Source organism: Triticum aestivum, chromosome 2B, assembly GCF_018294505.1.
Source record: "Triticum aestivum cultivar Chinese Spring chromosome 2B, IWGSC CS RefSeq v2.1, whole genome shotgun sequence".
Lineage (NCBI taxonomy): Eukaryota > Viridiplantae > Streptophyta > Magnoliopsida > Poales > Poaceae > Triticum > Triticum aestivum.
Window position 1 is genome coordinate 464879805 of NC_057798.1, and position 17219 is coordinate 464897023.

Consider the following 17219-nt stretch of genomic DNA (forward strand, 5'->3'; position numbering starts at 1 on the left):
GAGCTTCTCCACAATAGTCTGTATCTCAATAACCTTCACATCTAGATCATGAAATTTTGTCTCAATAATCCTCTCAAGACTTTCCTGATTTTGAGTCAGGGTGGCCAAGCCCTTCTCAATTCTCACTGTAGCCTCAAGCAGATAACTGAGTTGACCGTGCTTGGTCTTGAGCATCATTGTGGAGGCATCTGGTGCACTTGCTGCCTTTGTTGCTTTTGCAGCCTTTGCTTTCTCTCTCTTCTCTTGTGCTTCAGCACATGTAGGATGGGGATGCATCCATGACAACCGCGTTGTCCTCAGAATCTGGCCTTAGGGGAAGATGCTCTCTGTCAAGAAGATATGTCCAGGTTCCCATCTTGGAATTGATCAATACTTGAATGTGAGGGGCGTATCCACAAGATCTCTTCTGATCAGCAACAGTTCTCTTCATAGTTTCTACAATCAAGCTCATCACCTTGAACTTCTGAGGAACAACATCAAACAAGTGAAGCAAGGTTATGGAGTGACCACAGATCATTCTATGATCTCCTGACTTGGGCAACAGAGTGTGCCTCAATATAGTGTTGATGGTGGTCAAACCAGCAAGCAGATAGTATATTGATCCAAACTTCTGAGTCTCCAAGGCTTCATCAGGAATTGGTTTGTACATGTTAGCCATGGAGTTGTGATCCTTCCCGGGCTTTGCATATACATCAATATCATTTTCTTCCTCCTCTGGGGCATTGATCAATTTGGCCCATTCTGAGATAGTTTATTGATATATTGTTCCCTCAGTCATCCATACAATATTTCCATTAGGGTAGAAGTGAGCAGTGGAATAAATTGCATGATTATCTCATCATTCCACTTAGTCAACTTCTGACCAACAAGCTTGTCAACACCATTCAATCTGAAGCTCCCATGCACACTTGGGAAGTAGTCTTCATTATCATCAACGTATTTCTAGTCAACCCATTTCGTATCACAAACAATGGGATTCTTGTCCAAAAGGACAGTCTCATAGAAATCATGTTGTTCCTTTGTGTGAAAGCGATAGTCCACGACAGTTCTCCTTTTGATAGCATATGGATCATTCTTTTTCCATAGACTCAAACATGCATCCTTGCTTAGCTTCATATTTTCTGCCACAGGATTATCATCACTATGGTCTGGAATCTTGGGCTTCAGCTCTCTGAGCAGTTGTGACTCTTTTTCTTCTTGAGCTTCAGGCACTGGGGCCTTGTTCTTTTCAGCAGCAGGAATGTTCCTTGTTTATCTCTTGGGTACAGATGGTTTGGGAGCTTGAGCTTGAGCTGAAGACTTGGGGGTAGACTTGGGCTTTAGATGGAGTAGCCCCAGTCCTTATGGCATCCCCCATAAGCTTCTGAGTCTTTGGTGGAGGTGCAACTGGCTCATCCTCCTCCTCTTCTTCTTCATCAGAAGAATGCTTTTCAAACTCAGCCATATGATCTACAAGTTTGCACCATCTTCCTCTTTTCCTTTCTTTCTTCTCTTTTCCAGCACCTCTTGCTGGCTGTGCTTGCTCTTGAGTTGAGGCTCTGACTTTTGACATTAGGGATCTTTTGGTAGGAGCCTTCTTGGGAAGGTCCAGCTTTGTGGCAGCAGCAGTAGCATATTCCTTCTTCAGCACCTTTTTCTTGGAGGTCACTTCCTCCTCAACAAAAAAATCTTCATCCTCAGATTCAGATGTTCTCTTCTTCCTTTGCCTAGTAGCTTCCTTAGGCAAATAGCTGGGAGTGCTTCTGCTTCCATCATCATAGCTGCGAGAGGGACTAGTGCCCTCACTGAGACTGACATGCTCTTCAGATCTGTTCTGACTATCACTGCCCTCTGACATTGCTGAAACTGACCCTGTGAATAGTTTGGTATAGATATAGTGGATGAGCATCACAAAGTGCAGCTTATTTTGCAAAAAATTGAGACAAAAACTTAACTTTAGTTTTCTGCAGAAAGCATTTCGGAGCTATCGATTTGACAAACTCGGTGACACCGAAGCACTGATCAGAGTCTAAACATGCAGTTTCAGTCAGACCGAAACGCAGTTCAGTGACTCCGAGATGCTAGGGTTTCACAGAGAAAGTGATTTCGGTCGCACCAATCAGCACACTTCGGTCAGACCGAGTTGTACTTGTGTAATGACTAGGGCTAATCAGTGTGACCGAGATCCTAGATCGGTCGGTCTGAGATGGGTTTGGTGGAAACCTAACCCTAAGTTTTTGCATCAAATCTATTCTAAGGAGTTCTTTTGGTGGATAGATCAATCTCATACATGGGAAGAACATGGGCATTGTACTTTGTGCAAGAGTCAGAGTAATGGAAAGCACAAAGGGTCAAATCCGTACCCTAACTTGGTGACGGACTTGCTATGGCGGCAACGGCGGTGAGGATTCCGTTGACGGCGGCGGAGACCAGTAGCAGAAGGTCACTAGAGACGACAACGACAATCCGGAGACCAGGGACAGCAGTGCTGGGGCACGGGCTCGTGTGGTTGAAGTGATTTTCAATCGTACGGGTACATAGAGTATAAATACCAAGGCACTGTCAGTGTGACCGAGTGGAACTAGCTGGTGGCACCAAGATGCAAAACTGCTAGCAGTTGTTGCAACTCGGTGTGACCAAATGGTTCTAATAGGTTGCACCGAGATAAAAATGTAGATCAACTTAATGACTTCGGTGAGACCGAGTACGAGTGAGTTGGTCTGACCGAAAGACATTAAGAGGTTTTGGAAGTTAAGCCCTTGACGGATCGGTGGGTCCAAGTGCTCCTCACCCGGAGGGTACGGATTCGACTTTGTTCAAACTTTGTGATGTAGCAGGAATAGAGTTTGAGACGAGAAAAAGCATAGATAGCTAGAGGGAGTACTTAGGCATTCTTCTCCATCCATTTGGCAAAAATAAAAACCAAACAATCAAAGCAACAAATGGATGTCCTCGAATGGGAAAAATTATGCAACCAACATGCTCACACAATAAGATGGCAAATAAAACATGTGGCAAAGCATGCACAAACATTCTAGCATCTATCAAGCAATTGGCGATGACTAGGTCATCTATATACGAGTATATTGACTTAGGAGTCAAAAGAGAACATTTGATCATAGGTCATACTCATCGTTTAAGCACAACTGGGGTTACCACTTTTACATAAAGCATTGTTGTGTTCACATCATTAGAGTTGCTTTAGCTAAATTCTTAGAGCAAAGCTCCCCCTAGATGTGATATCCCCCCTTAGAGGAATGAACTAACCTTGGGTTTTGTCGATGATGACCTCATGTAGGTGTTGAAGATGTTGATGCTCAATGTTGATGTAGATCATTTGGATCAATCCATTGGAGTGAGTTGCACTTTCAATACCTACATGGTTAGTCCCACAAGGAATACACAAGGATATCCATAGACATAGAGTGAAACACACATATAATGATGCCCATGAAAGCATTAGGTTAACTTGTCCCATGTCTTACCAACAAGAGGGTTTGTGACTCCTTGAACTAGTGCAAGATATGGAAGTTGATTGTACTTGTCCTTGCCAAAATGAATACAAGTGATGTATGTCAGTGGAGTCACCCTCAAGAACACTCTAGTTCTTCTTCTTTGGGATCCACATCAACTTTATGGGAATCCTTGGAGTTGTAGTCATACTTGATGAAGTAGAACTTGATGTAATCTTGGGAATCCACTTAACCATGGCCTTAGGAGCTTCTTCAAATGAATCAATCTATTCTTGAAGCTTGTCCTTGCCTTTTAGCGTGTGGTCTTGTATTGGAAGATCATCTCAAGTTTGTGTTCCCTTGAAGGAAGTGGGGTCATACTTCTCTTGTTGAGGAACAAACTTCGTCGTGGGGTATAGATCTTCTTCCCACTCAACTCCATTGGCGTTAAACTTTTGTTCAAAACCAACACCTTGATTCTTCCGGTGCCTTCCTTGCTTGCGTACAATTTCCTCAAATTGCTTACTTCCGGCAATGCTCTTGTAAACACCTTTCTCTATAATTCCCTTCAATAAGCTATTTTCTTTCTCAAGTCTAACTTGGCTAAGATAATCATTAGTGGAATCAAGAGGACTACTAGGAGCAACAATATTGGATTTAACATGATTATTGTTACTACTAGAAGAAGAATATTTCTTGCTTTTGTTGCTAGATTTTACTTGTGGCATGTAAGTAGACAAGAGTAAACGCTTGGCAATGTAAGAAGAACTCTTCTTTCGAAGATCATCATTGATTGATTTTATGAACCCATGGTCTTGCTCTAAATTTAGCTTCTCAAAGCGTAGCTTCTCATGAGTCCTTAGGAGCTCTCTATGATCCTCTAGAGTTGTTTCATGACCTAACTTAAGAGTGTTTAGTTCTTTAGTTAGATGCTCAATCTCCTTCTTATCATTGTCATTCGTTTCATCTTGATTAGCATGACTGATAGCAACTTCATCATAGTTTTCATCACTAGTGTTGTCAACAAGTAAAACATCATCACCTAGCAAATCATCTTCATCACTATTGAAATCAACATACTCGGGGTGTGATACCTTAGGGCCTTTATCCATGAAGCATCTTCCAATTCCTTCATTTGGTGAGTCAAATATGTCGTAGGAGTTGGATGACACAAGTGCAAGACTGGCAACACCTTCATCTTGAGTATATTCAGAGTCAGAGTGATAACTTCTCTCAAAGTAGTTGTCGGAGTCAGAATCGGATACCCATTCACCAATGTGAGCTTGATGTCCTCGTCTTGTGTAGCTCTTTGATGCTTGTCCTTCCTTCCTAAATCCTTGCTTCTATGAGAGGGTCTTCATTCATGACGATCATCTCTACTCCTTCTCTCTCTTGGTGGTGATTCATCTCTTTTACTTCTCCTTCTTGGTGAATCTTATCTTTTCTTGTAGGGAGTCGTACACTCATTGGAGTAGTGTCCGGGTCTTCCACAATTGTAGCAATTGCGATCACGACTAGAAGATCTTTTTTCATTGTAGTACCTTGACTTGGAACTTCTCTCTTTGCTTCTATTCTTGTAGAATTTGTTGAAGTTCTTCACTATTAAGCTCAATTCTTCATTGAAGACTTGTTTCTCACTTGATGTTGTAGGAGCATCACATGAAGCTTTATAAGCACCGCTTGACTTGTTGTGGAGCTCTTCCTTATCCTTGAGTGACATCTCATGAGCAACAATTCTACCAATGACTTTAGTTGGCTTGAGATCTTTGTAGTTGGGAATCATTTGGATCAAGGTGCACATGGTATCATATTTTCCATCCAAGGATCTTAGGATATTCTTGATGATGAATTTGTCGGTCATCTCTTCGCTTCCTAAGCCGTCAATCTCATTTTGTGATGAGAACAAGGCAAGAGTACATTTCAGCGACTCCTTCACCATCCTTCATTTTGAACCTGTCAAGTTGACTTTGAAGCACATCCAATTTGGATTCCTTGACGGACTCAGCACCTTGGTGCATATCAAACAAAGTATCCTAGATTCCTTTGCATTCTCAAGGCGACTGCTTTTGTTGAATTCTTCAGGGCACAATCTGTTGAAGAGGATATCACAAGCTTGAGCATTGTATTGCAACATCTTCGATTCTTCCGCAGATGCTTCACGATCCGGTTCTCTTCCATCCTCGAAGTATTCACCTTGCAAGCCAATTCGCACAATAACCCAATTAGCGGAGTTATGACCAAGAATATGCATTTTCATCTTATGCTTCCAACTAGCAAAATTAGTACCATCAAAGTAAGGACCTCTACGATGATAATTTTCCTCGCTAGACGCCATACTCTCCTAGGTTTTGAAACCAAGGCTATGATCATCAAAGCTATGGAAATCAAGGCAAATGGAGATCAAAGCTCTAATACCACTTGTAGGATCGAAAATAGGTCCAGAGGGGGTGATTAGACTACTTGACCAAATAAAAATCTAACATTTTCCCAATTTTAATTGTTGGCAGATTTTAGCAACTAGAACAAGTCAAGCAATCAACCTACACATGCAATTCTAAGAGTGTAGCGGCGGAAAGTAAAACATTGCATATGAAGGTAAAGGGAAGGGTTTGGAGAAGGCAAACGCAATGTAGACACGGAGATTTTTGGCGTGGTTCCGATAGATGGTGCTATCGTACATCCATGTTGATGGAGACTTCAACCCACAAAGGGTATCGGATGCGCGAGTCCATGGAGGGCTCCACCCACAAAGGGTCCTGTAGCGACCCGATCCCAATGGATCGAAGTCTCTGTGCTTAACTGTCATCCCTGGATCGGTATGCTGACACACAGTACTCAAGGAATTATAACAGAGTTCAATCACACACTTATTACATCGAGGTCCTCATAAAGAGTATTTATTACAAAAATTAATATGGCTGAAGGACATCTAAATAAAGTAACCGCGGAAGCTTCGAAGATAAATGAGTCCATAAACTCCACGGCAAAGCTGAGTGCATGACAACAACCTAGCGCACCATATTCTTCGTCGGTAAACTTTGCAACATGAGACGTTGCATTCGTGTAGGTCAGCACATGGAATATGCTGGTAGAGTCACACTATAGAGCAAATGAATGAAATAGACTATATCTACATGCATATTTGGCTGGTGAGGCTCTAAGTTTAATTTTGCATAAAGCTAATTTTTCCCTACAATAAAGGAATAAATTTTATTTACTACCAAGTTTATGCCATTATTGAGAAGGTTCCTCCAACTCAAATCCCAAAGTTGATCAAGTATAATCAATAAACCCAATACATTAATTAAGTAGAGTGATGAGATCAACAAAATATTCGCTTCCAAATACTCAAATTGTCCATAACCGGGGACCCGGATAAACATGATTAGTTTGTACACTCTGCAGAGGTTTGCGCACTTTTCCCCACAAGACTCAACCGCATCCATGATCGAAAGATCGAGACATAGCCTTTCTGAAGCATTAACTCTTTACTCTGGGTAGACCGGTACACCTACTTTCCCCTACATCTGCTAGTCTACCACTAAAAGAGGCCAGACAACTTACTCAACTATGCCAGAGCCCATAATGGCTTGTGGCTGCACACGGAAATTTCTAGGCATGAAATATCATATGATCCCTTTGAGCCTGGGTGGCGGACCTAGGGTAATCACACGGGTACTCCGGGATTCCCATGGGATAGCACTGGTTTCTCCAGGTGCCCCAAACAATCCACCCAGATGTGAATTAAAGTTGCCACCTTAATGTTGTCCAAAATTATTATCTCTCACAACTTGCATGAATCTCACAAACCAATCCCCGCCTACGAGCATGGCCAAGCAATATATGAGCATAACCTATATTCACGGGGTGATCAAAGGTAATAGGTTCCTACCTCATGAACTACAACCAAACCACATGTTCCCAATCCTACTCATGCAAATCTTTGAGGGGCAAAACTAATGCATAGTAAAAACTGGGTATTGAAAAGTATGATAAAAGTGTAACTTGCCTTGCCGACGATCCGAAAACTCTAGGGATTCGCAGTAACAAGCTTCACACTCTGGAAAATCTATCGTAAACAAACAATAGCATACGTAAGCACTCAAACAAAAGAATGCAAAGAAACCGAAGAAAAGATCCAGAAAACTCAAAAACAAGCAAATAACTAAACTAAACAGAAAACAAATTTTAACCGCATTATAATTATGTGGATTAGATATTAACATAAGGTACACATGATTAGCTACGATTTGCAAAAAGAATCAACTAAAACGTTGCTACGAAACTCAAGATACGGACAAAAGAAGATCAAATTCAAATCTGAACTAAACTCAATTTTTCAATTTTCAAAAACATGTTCAAGTTGGTTTACTGGATAGATGAGATTGCTCTGAAGACTTTGGTGTTGGTTTCGTCGAATTTGGACAAACGAGCAAAAAGTTATGCTAGATAGAAATGTAGGGACTAAACTGTAATGAAAAACTATGAATAGGTCCCTGGCAGAAAACTAAAATAAAAATAAAAAAAATCTATCGAATGAACGTTCGCTACGGAACCTAACAGAATGAAAACCGTTTGTTACAAAATCTTAAGCGATGAACATTCACTAAATAACGAAAACGAAAAAAAACGAGATCTAACCCGTTGGATCGAGATCCGACGGTCGAGGTGAGATCAAGGGCTACCGACGGTGGCGGTCGATGGCGACGAATCGGACGGCGGCGGCGGCTTCGGTTCGGGCGGGGAGGTGGCGGCGGGGCTCCGGCGGCGACAGTGAAGTGCAGCGACGGCGGCGGAGTGTGGCGCGGCTGCGTAGGCTAAGTGCGGCAGCGGTGGCGCGATGTGGAGGAGGAGAGGCCGGGCCCTCGGCTTTTATAGGTGCTGAGGGGGCGGCGACTTGGGGAGGGGGCAAAGCGGCGGGCGCGTGCCCGAGCGGGCCTCGGCGGCGGCGGTGGCGTACTCCGGCCAGATTTCCGATCGGAGGCAGTCACGGGCGCGGAGGCGGCTGGCGGGTGCTGGGCCGGCCTAGTTCGGCGGGAGTTAAAAAACATTTTTCCAAAGACAAAACACGCAAAACTAAAATAAATAAATATCTAAAAATACAAGAAAAATTCACATATTAATATGGCCTTATTAGTGACCTAGTGAACATTTTTCTGGGCCTAAATGCCTAAACTAAAAACAAACATTATAGTTCTAATTACTCCGCAAACAAATAAATAAACTAACGAATAAAATCAAATAAAATATCCAAAATTCAAAATTCAATTTCCAATATTTCTTTGTTGTTTTTGAAGAAGTCCTATTATCTTCTCTCTTTATTTTAAAATAATTGGAAAAGAATTTTGAAAAACAAATTGATCCAATTTACCAAATTTTGATAAATCAAAAATGGATTTTTGTGAAACCTCCAACTCTCTCAAATTGGTCCTTGAGTTGCTTAAGGTCTCTTGGATCAAAATGCAACTAAAGCAAAGCAACAAAATGCATAAATCATGGATGCATATGAATGATCTATGAATAACATCCAAATTGAAAATTGGGATGTTACAGGTCCACGAAGAAGCAACCTTGTCTATCCCACCATGGCCATCGCCCATGAAGGACTTGCCTCACTCGGATAGATCTTCATGAAGTAGGCGATCTCCTTGCCCTTAAAAACTTCTTGGTTCAACTCCACAATCTTGTCGGAGGCTCCCAAGCGACACCTAACCAATCTAGGAGACACCACTCTCCAAAATGTAATAAATGGTGTGTTGATGGTGAACTTTTGCTCTTGTGCTTCAAATGATAGTCTCCCCAACACTCAACTCTCTCTCACAGAATTGGCTATGGTGGAAAGGTGATTTGAGTGGAAATCAACTTGGAGAAGGCTAGAGATCAAGATTCTTGTGGTAGGATTGGAATATCTTGGTCTCAACACATGAGTAGGTGGTTCTCTCTAAGAAAATAAGTAGTGGAAGTGTATGCACGTTCTGATGGCTCTCTCACAAATGGAGAAGGGGGTGGAGGGGTATATATAGCCTCCACACAAAATACATCATTACACACATTTGACCCAACTCGGTCAGAACAAATAGAAGAACTCAGTGAGACTGATTCAGTTCAAAATGTGAACGTATGGAATCTCGGTGGGACCGATGTGCTAGGGCTAGGGAAAAACCTCATCTCGGTGAAGCCAAATGCGTGAAATAGGTGAGAATGATTTCAGCAAAGAGCAGATAGAGAGTTGGTCAAGTAAACTCGATGGGACCGATTGCTCATTTTGGTGCGACCGAAATGTTACAAAGGGAAACAGAGAGTTTGCAGGGCCATCTCGGTGAGACCGAGACCCGTATCAGTGTGACCGAATTGTCTAGGGTTTCTAGCAGTGGCTATGCCAAACTGAACTCGGTGGCGCTGGATAGATAAAATTTGTTGGGTCGAGTTTGACTTTGAGTTTTGGACATATGTGGAGATGAGAAAGTGGTTGAGGGTTTTGGAGCAATATCACTAAGCACTTTGAGCTAGTAGACCATTAAGCAACACCTCATCCCCTTTTAATAGTATTGGCTTTCCTATGGACTCAATGTGATCTTGGATCACTAAAATAGAAATGAAGAGTCTTGAGCTTTTGCAAATATGCGTCATTAGCATTTTGAGGAGTCCACATCTCTAGTCCATTCCATGTCAATCATTGAACTTTCTGAAATATTAAACTTGAATGGATATTAGTTCAATGAGCTATATGTTGTGATGAATTACCAAAACCACCCGGGGATTAGTTGCACTTTCAGTTGCATGACAGATAGAACACTCGGGAGTGTCCACCATATTTCTGTGTTTGCGTACATCGCCAGTGGGAAGTGACGTCCGCGCTAGACGCCATGCAAATACTTTAATTTTTTTATGGAACAGTGGCTCCCCACAATTTGGTCCACGAACGTTGATCCCCCACAAGGTTGGAGTGACCCAGATTACTTTCCAACCAGTCTGTTTGTTGTTGTTTTGTCATGCGTAGGAGCCTATACACTGAGCAGATAGTAAATACACCCTTGTGCTCATAGTGCCATGACCAGAAATCTGGTTGTACCCTTGAACTGATTGGAATGTTCAGAATCGCCTCTTTATCTATCCCAAAGAAATGCTCTTCAAGAAGATTTACATTCCATGATGGCGTGGCATTATTAATCAGATCTGAGACCCTATACGGTGGGTTTCCAGACTTGGCACAAACCGTCCAGAGTTTAAAATCCCTCGGGATCCGGTTATCTAACCATATGTTTGTCCCTTCTCCAGTACCGATTCTCTTGATCAACCCAAGCTTAAGTGTGTCTATACCCTCCACAATGAAGCGCCAGACTTGCGACGGATGCCTCCCCAACTCCGCTCCCAATCCCGTACTATTAGGATACTACACAACTTCTATAATCCTGGCACGCAGGGAGTCTGGTTCCTGCAAAAGGCGCCATGCCTGACGAGCCAGGAGTACTAAGTTAAATAGCTCAATGTAGTGGAAACCCATGCCTCCCATAGACTTCGGTTGTGACATAACCTCCCACGAGACCCAAGCAGTTTTCCTTTCACCCTTCTTGGAACCCCACCAAAATTTCTGAGGCAAACCATTGATATGATGACATAGACCTTGTGGTAATTTGAAACACGCCATGCAATAAGTTGGGTAGCTTGAGCCACACACTTAATAAGGAGTTCTTTTCCTCTGACTGAGAGAGCTTTCTCCATCCACACCTAAACTTGCTTCCAAATTTTATCTTTTTGATATTTAAAAGAACCCTCCTTTGCAAGCCCACCCCGAAGGGTTTTCTCCCTCTCTCGCCCCATCATCGTACCCCACATTAGAAGGTAGCCCAAGATACTTTTCTGAGAGTTTCTCATTCTGAATGTCAAGTGTCTGTTTGATCTCAAACTTCATAGATTCAGAGCATCCTTTGCTAAAAAATATCGATGGTTTGCAAAAGTGACTCAACTCCGCCTGCCATAGCCGAGGTAGCATGAAAAAACATGAGGCTATCATACGCAAAAAGAAGGTGGTTAACATGAGGTGCATCTGGGGTCACCTGAATTCTAGGTATGCTCTCAACTGGATCAGAGGATTTGAGCAAACACGATAAACCTTCAACAGCTAGAAGAAAAAGATAAGGTGAATAGGATCTCCTTGCTTGATGTCGCGTGAAGGCTTGAACTCATCTAGTTTACCACCATTAAACATAACTGAAAAAGACACCAATGTGACACATATCATCACTGCCTCTGTAAAATGTGGGCTGGGAATTCCCAATTTTAACATAAAATCTCTCAAATATGGCCATTCGAGCCTATCATACGCCTTCATCATGTCAAGCTTCAAAGCACAAAATCTGCTACCCTTTAACTTCTTTGTTTTCATATAATGTAAACACTCATAAGTAGAAATAAAATTGTCAGTAATAAGATAGCCTGGCACAAATGCTGACTGTTCCTCAAAGATGATACCGGGGAGAATGAGTTTGAGCTGGTTAGCCAATACCTTGGATGCAATCTTGAATATCACATTGCAAAGACTTATTGGTCGAAACTGTCCTAAATGTTTTAGACTTGCAATCTTGGGAATTAAGACAATGAAGGTTTTGTTTATCTCCTCCAGGGAATCAACTCCACTCAGAACACGTAGGACCATATCAGTCACCTCAGCACCACACAATTCCCAATGCCGCCGAAAGAAGTGTGCAGGAGACCATTGGGGCTAGGAGCCTTTGTGGGAAACATTTGGAAGAATGTTGTCTTTACTTCTTCATTACTATATGGAGCATTAAGCTTGGCATTCATCAGCCCATTCACCTTAACAGGGATATGTGAAAGGACCTGCTCAATACCAATAGTACCCTGAGCAACATATAATGTTTCATAAAAGCTAGCGGCCATGGACGCCATCCCACCTATGTCGGTGCACAAAAGTAGGGGCTCTCCTTTGTACCCCTTTACTTGTGCACGGGCAGTCAGAGCCGCGCCCATGGCCGCACTTAGCAGGGTGGAGGAGGGAAGCCGAAGCCACAAGACAATCAAGGCAACACCAAGACCAGAAACACAAGGAGCAGAGAGGGCGAGGTAGGGTCTTGCCGGGGCAACTTGCCCAACGCCAGCAGAGCGCGCCACCCTTGAGCACAAGGGTTCCAACGCCATCAATCACGTTGGAACCAAGGCTCGGAAGGCGCCTCCATGGTGGCATGCAGATCTTCGTGAAGATCATAAACACACAAGACCAGATAAGAACCAGAAGACGATGGTCCTCGGCAAGATCCCCGCCGAGGAAATCCATGAGACCTGTGGCAAGATCCTTGCCGGAGACGACTGTGATGCCATGGCAAGACCCTTGTCGGGGCCCTGACAAGACCCTTGCCGAGGACATCAGCGGGGCCGTGGCCAGGCTTGCTGTCGGTGTCAAAACCGGCGGATCTCGGGTAGGGGGTCCCGAACTGTGAGTCTAAGGCTAATGGTAACAGGAGGCGGGGGACACGATGTTTACCCAGGTTCGGGACCTCTCGATGGAGGTAATACCCTACTTCCTGCTTGATTGATCTTGATGATATGAGTATTACAAGAGTTGATCTACCACGAGATCATAGAGGCTAAACCCTAGAAGCTAGCCTATGATATGATTGTTCTTGTCCTATGGACTAAACCCTCCGGTTTATATAGACACTGGAGGGGGATAGGGTTACACAGAGTCGGTTACAAAGAAGGAGATCTATACATCCGAATTGACAAGCTTGCCTTCCACGCAAAGGAGAGTCCCATCCGGACACGGGACGAAGTCTTCAATATTGTATCTTCATAGTCCAACAGTCCGGCCAAAGTATATAGTCCGGCTGTCCGAGGACCCCTTAATCCAGGACTCCCTCAGTAGCCCCTGAACCAGGCTTCAATGATGATGAGTCCGGCGCGCAGATTATCTTCGGTGTTGCAAGGCGGGTTCTTCTCCAAATTCTCCAGAGTACCTGTTGTGACGAGTAGTGTCCGGCTTCCCATCAATGTTTGCACTCCTCGGCTTTTTTGCCGTAATAATGGTCATCTCCACGTGTCGAGCGAATGCGAGAAGTCGGGGAATTTTTACATTTGCCACCCTAACCATGTAAGTAAATCGTCCCTTTAAAGAGACAGGGAACCTCAGATCCAAATCACACCATCTTCTCCCAGCGAGTATCCATCAGAGCGCGCCCGCAAAAATCCATCCCATCATGGCCGGCCGTCACGGCTCCTCCTCTCGCTCCCGTAGCACCAAGCCAGGTGATTGGGAGAAGTGTTCTGTTCCTCACAGCCGTTTAGTAGAATTGCAGACCCAGGGGTTTCTCCCGCCTGCATACATGGTCCTCGTCCGAGCCAGACTAGCCACCTATAATGGCGGGGAGCAAGCGGAGAGTATTCCCAACCCATCCAAGGGGGAGCAGGTATGCCTTTTCCCTTTCTTGCCGAGGGGACTTGGATTTCCAATCCATCCATTCCTCCGTGGGCTCCTGGAGTTCTATGGCCTCCAGCTGCATAATCTCACCCCTGCTTCCATTTTGCATATCGCCGGCTACGTTGCCTTTTGCGAGTTGTTCCTGGGCTACGAAGCTCATTTTGAGCTATGGAAGAGGATATTCTGCCTCGTACCCCGTACTCAAGAGGGGTCAATATATCAAGTGGGCGGAGCCGAAATATGGCGCATCGCCGGGATCGGATACCTGTTCGGTACTCCAAACAAAACATCAGAAGACTAGCCTTCGGAGTGGTTTTATATGGAGGACGTTCCCCTCCCGGACCCTGTTCGGATGGGCCTTCCCGAGTTTGCAAATGCCCCGTTGAAGAAATGCCACAGCTGGCGCCCTCGGAGCCCCCAGGAGGAAGATAACAGAGAAGTCCATTTCCTGATGGACAGGATAAAAACGTTGGCCAGATCAGGACTGACAATAATTGAGGTTATGCCAACATGTATAATGCAGGGGGTACAACCACTTTAGTATAGGGGGAAACCCATGTGGAACTTCAATGGAGAAGACGACGCTACCCACTGCGGCCATAAAGGTCCGGACTCCGCCGTCGCTCTGGCAAAAACTTTGTCCGACTTATCTAAGGAGAAGAAGAGGAGTTCATCCGCATTAAGCCACGGGATGGATTCTCCATGTACAACCCCCAAGCTAGGTGAGCTGCTACCTTTTATTCCAATCTTTTCATTCCTCATCACAAATATTTACCTTGCCAATTCATGGCAGGAACTGCGAAAAGCTATGAGGGAGATCCATAGCCCGTATCCACAGCCAGAGGACCCCGACCGAGCCCTCGACCTCAGACTTGAAGAAGATCCGGACATATTTGTGGAGCTCGTTGACAGGACATTTTATCAGTTGAGTCGTGATGGTGCCTTGGTGGCCATCATAGCGGAACCCTGGCCTACTCCCTGCATCGCATGTAAGTAAAACCGGAGTCCCAATTCACAAGAAGGATACCTTCTTTGCACCTCACCCACCGCATTTGTATTGCGTTTTACAAGGAAGGTCATCGGAATGCCACGCCGAACCCAAGGTGACTCGTCAACAAGGGGCACCGAAGCCAGGTCGGCTTAAGAGGAAGGTGGTCAGGACCGAGACGCCGTCACAGAGGTATGATTAAAAACCTGCTACGCAATTATCATCCTTAAAATATAATAATGTCCATGGTTCCCCGGCAGAAAAAGCGCTCGCCCGACTGTATCCGGAGAGCCTGCGGGTCACACCTCCACCAGCCGGACTCCAGAGTGGAGATTAACACAGGGACAACACCGGACGGTCCTCCTATAGAGGATGCGGATAGATTATCCGCTACGAACTCCGAAGTGGAGAGCGCCATGAATCACAGGCGCCGACGGGCCACATTACGCGACCCTAATTTCTCTGAAGAGGCGTTCAATGCCTTCAACTCAAGGAATGCGTACATCCGAGCTGCTCAGGATGGCCTTGCCAGAGCTACGGAGCAGTATGTAAAGGACATACATGTAAGAAAATCTGATAGGTATGTATATCAATAGCCCCTGAGACTTGAAAGAGTTGGCATAGCTGATTTAAGGATCAATTATATGCATAGGTTCTTACAGAGAAGAATACCCAACTCTCTAAAGAGCTGGAGGAGTGCAAAGCCCATCTACGGGCCGCATTTGCCGAAATGGAGGAGTCCAAGAAGGCCTCATCTGGTAGTACTTGTCGTGATCGAAAATAGTGTATTAACATATACTAGTTAGTATTCGGCATGCACACAAATCTAACGAAAGATTATGTAGACAATCCCGGAAAAGATCCGGAGATCGTATCGGTAAATGAGCAACATGCTCAAAGACAGCAAGAGGATGGCGAGCGTGTGCTTACACAAGTTATCCAAGAGAATAATGATCTCAAAGACACCAAGACCCGGCTGAACGTTGAATTAAAAGATGTTCGGGGCCAGATTGCTAACTCTATGAAGGAGAATAAGCGGCTTCAATGTGGCATTTTTAGTGAGTGCTCGAACAAACCTTTATATAGTTCGGTGAAGAAGTGAGCTAACAGAATTATATCTGTGGGTATGCTGACAGGTCGTCCCGAAGAGGAGATGCCCGGATCTGCAGGCGATCTTCTCCAACAACTCTAACAACTGCATGGACAAATTCGGCCGATGATGCAGGGTATTGCTTAGGCCCTGTGGCCGTCCGCATCCCTGCCCGAAGGCATGGGAGAGCTTGTGGAGATGCTCAAGGGAGCACGACGGCACTTTCGGCTATGGAAGATATCGGCCTGCCGACAAGGTGCAAGGGAAGCCTGGGCCATGGTGAAGACGTGATACACCAAGACTGACCCGAACCATATGGCCGAGGTCGGACCTGTAGGGTCAGATGGGAAAGAGATCCCCGTTAGTCTGGTATATGACCAGGTAGCTTTAGCCGCTAAGTATTCCAACCGGATTGTAGGCTAGACAGCCTGTTGGATGGTATAGAAGAAGAATTTAGTCAGTCTAAGTGACTTTGTACTTCAAAGGACATATTTTGTCCCTAGCCGGATTGTAAATCATTTGTCTTGGCGGACCTTTTCGCTTCAACCTCCGGACCCGACAGTCCGGAGTGTATCCGAATACCCGCTCAGTCATGTGAAAAACCGGGGCACGCGTGGAAACCAGGCGTAGGGGTCATAAGTGCTTGAACAGAAAAGTACCCAACTAGCTATGTTATATTACATGGGTAGTAAGAAACATCTTCTAGGGAGAATAGTTCCGTTAAGGGTTCCTTTCCCTGGGTGCGCATGCATTAGTGTGCATGTCCGAACTGCGAAAACTGACGCAGGATATAAGCATCTGGGGGCATGTTGTGCAATAAGTAAAAGACATCTTTTGTTCACCGACCGAATATTCCCTTAAGAACGCTAGCTTTCAGCTTCACCCAATCTGAGGTACACATCCGGCTGACCCGGCAGTAACAATCGCAGAGGTGCTCCCCTTATGCCCTAGCTGAATTAACGGGAACGTAGGGCATAAATACAAGAGCCAGGCAACCCAGCTTGGCCAAAACTTAAGTCATATCGATGCATATAATGGTGAAAAAAGGCACATATGGATAAATAACGCATATGTGTGGGGCATGAAGCCCAGAAGATAAATATATTAAGCTTCTGTATAAGAAGCCCCCATGTATATTGAGTGAGCATAGAGCGGCAGTAGTGTGCGGTCAAAGCATACTTGAAGCTTTTAAGGCTATATAAAAAACTAAAGAAAGAAAGAAGGAGGACATAACTTAAAAAAAGCGGAGGTATGGAGACAAACACTAAGTTCGGC